Here is an 8,508-nt window from a genome sequence, read left to right on the forward strand (position 1 = left end):
GCCACCCCTTCTTTATGAATGAAATCAAAAGATTTGGTAACAAATCAATAGGAGTGAGAGGATTAAAGCCATAAATAGCTTCAAATGGAGAGATCTTAGTAGTCCTATGAACTACTCTATTGTAGGCAAACTCAATATGGAGAAGGTATTCATCCCAAGATTTGTGGTTTCCTTTCAAAATTGCCCTTAGCATAGTAGACAAAGATCTATTAACAACTTCAGGTTGTCCATCAGTTTGTGGGTGACATGAAGTAGAGAAATTAAGTTTAGTTACTAGCCTTGACCAAAGAGTTTTCCAAAAATGGCTAAGGAACTTAGTATCTCTATCAGAAACTATGGTGCAGGGTATACCATGAAGCTTGACCACATCTCTAAAGAAAAGCCTAGCATCATCCACTTTGTGGCAGGGTATAAATTGTGTCATTTTGCTAAAACGATCTACCACCACAAAAATGGAATCAAAACCCCTTTGTGTTATTGGGAGTCCTAAGACAAAAGCCATACTTATATCTTCCCAAGGGGCTGAAGCAACAGGCAAAGGGTGTATAATCCATGAGGCATTGTTTTAGACTTAGATTGTAAGCATGAAATACATCTATTACAATGTCTTTGGACATCCTTCCTCATATGGGGCCAAAAGAATTTCTCTTTGTAGTCCTATGAACTACTCTATTGTAGGCAAACTTAATATGGGGAAGGTATTCATCCCAAGATTTGTGGTTTCCTTTCAAAATTGCCCTTAGCATAGTAGACAGAGATCTATTAACAACTTCAGTTTGCCCATCAATTTGTGGGTGACATGAAGTAGAGAAATTAAGTTTAATTCCTAGCCTTGACTAAAGAGTTTTCCAAAAATGGCTAAGGAACTTAATATCTCTACCAGAAACTATGGTGTGAGGTATACCATGAAGCTTGACCACGTCTTTAAAGAAAAGCCGAGCAATGTTGCTTGCATGATCCACTTTGTGGCAGGGTATAAAGTGTGCCATTTTGCTAAAACGATCTACCACCACAAAAATGGAATCAAAACCACTTTGTGTTCTTGGGAGTCCTAAGACAAAATCCAAGGGGCTGAAGCAACAGGCAAAAGGTGTATAATCCATGAGGCATTGTTTTAGACTTAGATTGTAAGCATGAGATACATCTATTACAATGCCTTTGGACATCCTTCCTCATATGGGGCCAAAAGAATTTCTCTTTTAAAAGACCTAGGGTTTTTTCTACCCCAAAATGACCCATTAATCCCCCTTCATGTGTTTCTTGAACAAGGAGTTTTCTTTGTGAGCCTTGGGGAATACAAATTTTTCCTTCTTTAAACAAATACCCCTCGTTCACATAGAAACCTCCTTGAGGTCTTTCCATACACTCAGCATAAGTAGAGGAAAACTCAGAATCTTGATTATACATTTCTGGAATGTGATCAAATCCAAGAATTTGGGCTCCCAATTTTGAAAACAAAGTGTGCCTTCTAGACAAGGCATCAGCCACCACATTTCTTTTGCCTTCTTTTACTTTGTCACATAAGGAAATTGTTCCAAGAATTCCATCCACTTAATATGTCTTTTATTCAGCTTGTGTTGGCCCTTCAAATATTTTAGCGACTCATGGTCGCTATGAATGACAAACTCTTTGGATACAAGGTAGTGTTCCCAAGTTTGAAGGGCCCTAACTAAGGCATACAATTCCTTATCGTAGGTGGGATAGTTGAGGGAGGCACCATGAAGTTTTTCACTGAAATAAGCAATTGGGTGCCCTCCTTGCAACAACACAACACCTATTCCTACACCAGATGCATCACACTCTAGCTCAAAGGTTTTTGAATAGTTTGGTAAAGCTAGAATGGGTGCATTGGTGAGCTTTTCCTTGAGTTGCTGAAAAACAGACTCTTGTTTTTCACCCCAATTAAAAGATAGATCTTTCTTGACAAGTTCATTGAGGGGTGAAGTGAAAGTAAAGAAGTTAGGAATAAACCTCCTATAAAAGCTTGCCAAACCATGGAAGCTCCTAACTTCTCCAACATTTTTAGGAGTAGGCCATTCTTGGATGGCCTTTATTTTTGTAGGGTCAACATGGACCCCATTTTTATTTACTACAAAACCTAAAAAAATAACACTATGTACACAAAAAGTGCATTTCTCTTTATTTGCAAACAAACAATTTACCCTAAGGATGGTAAGGACATACCTCAGATGGTCTATGTGCTCATGTAAGCTCTTGTTATAGATCAAAATGTCATCAAAGTAGACAACCACAAACTTTCCTATGCACTCTCTAAGAACGTGATTCATTAGCCTCATGAATGTACTAGGTGCATTAGTAAGCCCAAAGGGCATCACCAACCACTCATATAATCCAAATTTGGTCTTAAAAGCGATTTTCCATTCATCACCTTCTTTGATTCTTATTTGGTGATAACCACTCTTTAGATCAATTTTAGAAAACATGAGGGACCCATGCAATTCATGAAGCATGTTATCAAGCCTAGGAATGGGATGCCTATATTTAATGGTGATGTTATTTATGGCTCTACAATCACAACACATTCTCCATTTCCCATCATTTTTAGGTACTAACAAAACAGGCACAACACATGGGCTAAGGCTCTTTTGAACCCAATGCTTCTCCAACAACTCTTGGACTTGAGACTCTATCTCCTTTGTTTCTTGAGGATTTCACTACAAAAAAACATGTAAATACCGACGTTTATTTTTGTAATTTACGTCATTTTTAACTGTCGTTATTTATTTGAGTGACGGTTTCCTGAAATGTCGTAATTCTTGCCGTCACAAAGTATAATATGACGGTTATAAATTAACCGCCCCAACAACTGTCATTCTATACAACGTATAAAGTGACAGTTTAAAGAAGCAAAAAGCGTCAGTTAAAATTGACGTAATATTTTTACTAGATGACAAATATAATGTGAAAAACGACGCTTTAAATTGACACTATTATCATTATATTATGACATTTTTAAATGTCACCAATTTAATTAATTATAGTTAATTTTGAGATTAATTACGTCATTATCAAGTGTATCAAGTGACGTAATTTTAATATTTAATTATTTATTCTTTTTTAATATTTCTTATACTTTCATAATTTGATAAAATTATTTTTTCATGATAATTTAAAATATATAAAAAATTATAGCACTATCAAATAGAAATTGATAAACTAAATTGTTTCATTGTCAATATAACATAACTACACCAAAGTACCAATTCAAGCATTTGAAAAAAAAAAGGACCACTAAGAGTACCAAAATATTCAAGTATCTAAGAAAAAAAGACAACATTAAAAGTCCAAGTCTAAGGTGTTTTGTTTCCACCACTTGATCCTTTGTATCCTGCACTAATCATGAGAGTATTTGTTGAGTCACAAGCAACTCCAACTACTTCATCATCATGAGCACCACTTCTTGATTCTGAAATGTCAATGTAAGAACCCTGCGAATTCCAGATTGAAGGTTAAACCTTTCAATCCAACCACCTGTTGTCCCTAGAATGGCAAAATTCCCACAAGCACTGATAACACAAGCCTGTTACCATATGAAAGCAGTAGTCAGCTAGAACCAACCCATTTGTCAACAGACTTTTAAATATTGACACCCTAAGAGAATGCCACACACTTTGTAACATTATTACTCCACACACTTTGTTACTAGAAAAAGGAATTCAAAGCAACAAAAATGGGTTACCAACTGGTGCTACTTCCATACGAATTGTTTACAAACAAAACGAAAAAAATTAAATAAAAATAGAAGAATCACAGTACCATACACTTCTTAATCCCCTCTACCTACCCATGTTGACATTTACCTTAGTTCAACTGACGCATTATCACCTATATACATTAACATGGTTAATTGGTATAAAACATATCAACGATCTAATAAGTAGGTAGTATAGAATAAATGCAATTACAATCTCCATTTTGCTGACATTCAAGTTTCAACATGGCATACAGGAACCATGATATATATATATATATATATATATATATATATATATATATATATATATATATATATATGTGTGTGTGTGTGTGTGTGAAATTTTGTGAGATTCATTTAGAATTTATATATGTAGATGCTTTTAATCCATGGATGAATAATATATTTTTAATAATAAAAAAATTCACACACTCGCGCTACTATTCCCAATCGAACCTTTCTCCTCTCGCTACTATTCCCACTTATCACAATTCTCTTTGTTTTGTGAGGAAGATTCAATAACGCATCAAAAAGAACGGTGGAGGCAGATAGAAGATGATAGAGAGGTGTTTGTATGCTTAATTTATCATCTTTGGTTTTAAACAGATACACAAAACTTTGAAATACTAGCCAATCAACAATAAATTAAAAAAATAAAGAAATGAACACCCTTCAACAAACATTTAAAGACAGTTTAAAGGGCCAAGAAGGTTCGCTGCATAGAGCCAAATAAAACAGAGACGAGAACTTAACCTTTAGGATGACCCCTTGCAATGAACACCTAGTGGCAAGTTCGCTATTCTTAGAAGACCTAGAACAGAAAAGCAAAAAACTTTCACATAGATAACAACTTAGAAATTTATCAAAACATATATTCCTAAATATTCAGTATATACAATTAGCAATGTAGATTAAAGAGTTGGACAAAATGATTAATTAGTTGAAAAAAGACTATTATTTTTCTAACAATGCTTATCTTTAAGCTGAAACACTTGATGCAAGTAACCTAAGTGCCTTTGGGGCAAATGCAAATCCCAAATATCCACTTTCTCAGATATAATAGCAATAGAGAAATTTGAACCTTTCAAACTGCTTACGATTAACGCATTCTTAGTGCCTGATTACAGGTTTATCTTTTCCCAAAATCTAGTAAACAACTCGTTACCATCAACATTTTTTATTAGAGTTTTTAAATAGAAACCAAAACCCTAAATCATAGATCTTTGGATTAAACTTACCTTGAAGCAATGAAGAACACGAAATGGGCTACCTTGAAGCAGCGAGGAACCAATCACGGCCAACCTAGATTCAAGCTAGGGTAAAAAAGCGACAAAAATGGAACTGGAATGACACTGAATATTGAAGGCAAGAGAGAAAAATGACCGATTGTGAATGATAGAGAACAAATGTGAATCAAAAACAGAGATTTATAAAGAGAAAGGGAAGAGTAATGACTACGACAATGGTAAATCTTACCTTGAAGTAATGAAGAAGACAAACGAAATTGATTGGGTCCAACCACTCGACTCCTACCGTGCACGAAAATCATTTGGGAATGTGAGAGTGAAGAATTTCAGCCTCAACATACGAGAGTTAACTGTGAGTGAGTAAAATATTGAGTGTTTTGAAATGAGGGGGATGGAGTTGGGGCAGCGTGAACGATGAGAGTAAGGAAACCTAAAACAAAAGAGAGAGACTCGGAAGTGAGAGTTTGAGAGTGAATGAAAAGGTTTGAAAACATGGATAAAATAAAAAATTAGAGGGAAATGAAAAGAAAAAGAGGGATTGGAAGATTGGAAAAGTCTTTTCAAATAGGGAAACTAAAGAGAACATTAATCTATCAAAACATTTAGAGGGAACTCAATCAATCAGGAATTCAGGAAATAGCAAATGTTCAGATTTAGTAAAAATGGCAGTTAAAATGTCATAATTTACATATAAAAATGTGTCCATTTAAGAAATGGTTAAAAACGCTATATTTTACTTGCAAAATATGGCAGTTCATCAATTGTCATATTATACTGCAAAAAATGACGATTTTTAACAACTGCCATATTAAAATTGCCATAATTTTCATGATTTTTTGTAGTGTTTGTCCTATAGGCTGGTCTATTTGGTATACTAGCCCCAGACACTAAATTTATTTGATGTTCAATTCCTCTAAAGGGAGGAAGCCCAATAGGCCCTTCCTTAGGGAATATATCCTCAAACTCTTTCAAATGATTTTCAATTTTAGGAGGTAGATTCTTAAGCTCAAGAGTTGTGGCAGTACATGTGAGTGTTCCTTTACACAGCAGGAGGCATGAAGGTTGTTCAACATTGAGAACTTGATTTAAAGATTTCATGGTTAAAATGTTCTCATTTTGAATGACCTTGGGAGAAGGAACACCAATCTCTCCCGCCTCAGATTCATCTTTATTTAGCTTTTGGACTTTTTGAGGACTTTTTTTTGTCCTCATCGTTCTCTTTTTCTCTTTTGTTCTTCATTTGAAGTTGATCCTTAGCCACTTGTGATGGCAGAAGAGGATGAAGAACAAACTTTTTAGCCTTGTGAGTAAAGGTAATCTCGTTGGTGAGACCATTGTGCATGGTTTTCTTATCAAATTACCAAGGTCTTCCCAATAAGATATGACAAGCTTCCATAGGTACTACATCACATAGCACACTATCTTCATATTTCCCTATGGAAAACTTGACCTTTACTTGATGATTGACTGCCAAATCCCCATCTTCATTAAGCCAATGAAGTTTGTATGTGGTTGACTTGCTTCTGCTGGTGTAGTGGATTCTGGTACTGCACCTGGAGTAGGTTAGGATGTTCCAGGGGGTCGTTCTTCACAACCTTGGTGAGAGAGTGATGGACACATATTTCTCTTATGGCCAAGTTTTCGACATACTAAACATCTTTTTCGATGGCCACCATTCCTTAATTACATGTTATCTTTCTTCAGTTCCCAACCTTACAACCTTATTTTTTTTCGTTGGTCTCCTTGACAACCTTCATTTTTGTGGAGGTAAGACATCAGGGAATTTAGTTCTTTCCCAGAAAAGATTCCCATTCATAGGGAATATTATGGAGTTGTAAATCCCTTCAAATGTTGAACATAAAAACCAATAGGGAATATAATCTTTTGCCTTCAAATTGAGAAAGTTCATGGCAACAATTACATGGCAGCATGGGAGCCCAACCATTTTCTATAGCTGCACTCTTGACTCTCTATATTGACATTGTACTTGTCCCCAATTAGTGACACATGTTTAACCTCAAACAATTTATCACCTGACCAACTGCACCAAAATAATAAATACATAAGATTAATTACAAAATTTGAAAATAATAAACAAATATGCTAATGTATGTACCTCAGAAACTAATATTTAGTATTTTCTACCTCTTTTGATAGTTTACTACAAATCTTGGGGCAACTTATGTAATATCTTGGCCGGATATTACTAATTTAAGTAAAATAAAATAATATTTAAATATAATACCGCATTTATTATAAACTTTAACGCGGGAAAAATTCAAACTTCATTAAATGCTAAAATTCAAAACCATAAATTCAACTCAAAGTTTACATAATTCCAAAACTGATAATAAAACACAGTTTACAAAAGAGTAAACCAAAATAGTTCATAAAGAAGTTCCCCTGCTAGCCCCTCTCCAGCTCTAAGCATTACCAGCTCCACCTAAAACATCGTCTACTCTCGTGTAACGAAATTACACGATTATCGCTAGGGTGGACCTTAGTTGGTCTGTCGGGGGGCCATGGCCCCCCTCCCATTTGTTTTCGGATAGGTTAATAAGTAAAATTTATAATTTAAAAAATTAATTTAATTATAGGTTAAATTTAATTATTTAATAAATTTAAAAAGGATAAAAATATTTATTATTATCTTTTTACTTACTCACTTACTATTGATTAATAATTTCATAACTAAATTGCTAATATCTTATTCAATAAAAAATTAATTTAAAATTTTAACTTCAGTATTTTATTGTTAATACTCTTAATTATTCAAATTTTAAAAAAAACTATCGATCATCTTTGTTAAACAATACATTATTTAAAATCTATCAATTTTTTACAAGAATAAAAAGTACATTTTACATTTAAGAAAAAGTTTTTTTTTTTAAACAAGATTGGGAAATAACCAAAGATTTATCACTACTAGAATTCTTTATATTTCATGATTTTTTTTTTTTTGCAATATTTTCATAAAATTTTGCTAGAAAATATTTTCTTGCATTTTTTCTAAGAGTTTTAATTGGCTGCTAATTCTTTTATCGATAATTATTTTGTGCAAAATTATAAAATTTGAAAATATTTCCTATATGTTGTTCTATATGAAACCTTAGATATTTTACTAAAAAAATTGTAGCAATCTCTTAAAATTTATTTTTCATAACAAAATATGTAATTATTTTTTAAGAAAAAAAATTCAAAACAAAATTGGTAGAAAATATATATATTTTTAGTTGTGTATGTTTTGGCTTATTTATTGATGGGTTCAATAATCTAAAAGTACAAAAATAAAATTTAGATATATGTGATTTCTTTCATAGTTATAATTAAATTATATATTATATATTTATTTTTGTTGTATTAGTGATAGTGATAAAATGTATAATTTTAAAATATTATTTTGGAACCCCCAAAGTTAGTGGTCAAGATCCGCCATTTGATTATCACCAAACACAAACAAATAGGGTGAGCTAACATATAACCAACTATATAACAAAATTAAAGAATACACAACAGATACACACACACACACACGTACACACAGAG

At 33.2% G+C, this 8,508-nt stretch overlaps 1 long non-coding RNA gene and 1 pseudogene across 1 annotated transcript; both read right to left on the bottom strand.

Moving 5' to 3' along the window:
* Positions 1 to 1,215: 1,215 nt before the first annotated feature.
* LOC114184636 lies at positions 1,216 to 6,060 on the bottom strand (annotated as a pseudogene).
* Positions 3,162 to 5,470, bottom strand: LOC114183556. The gene is made up of 4 exons (XR_003604391.1): positions 5,192 to 5,470; positions 4,954 to 5,067; positions 4,469 to 4,526; positions 3,162 to 3,541 (listed from the first exon to the last, which is right to left on the bottom strand). It is a non-coding gene; the product is annotated as an uncharacterized LOC114183556 (long non-coding RNA).
* Positions 6,061 to 8,508: the final 2,448 nt, after the last annotated feature.

Source organism: Vigna unguiculata, chromosome 5 (assembly GCF_004118075.2).
Source record: "Vigna unguiculata cultivar IT97K-499-35 chromosome 5, ASM411807v1, whole genome shotgun sequence".
In the NCBI taxonomy this organism is placed as follows: Eukaryota; Viridiplantae; Streptophyta; class Magnoliopsida; order Fabales; family Fabaceae; genus Vigna; species Vigna unguiculata.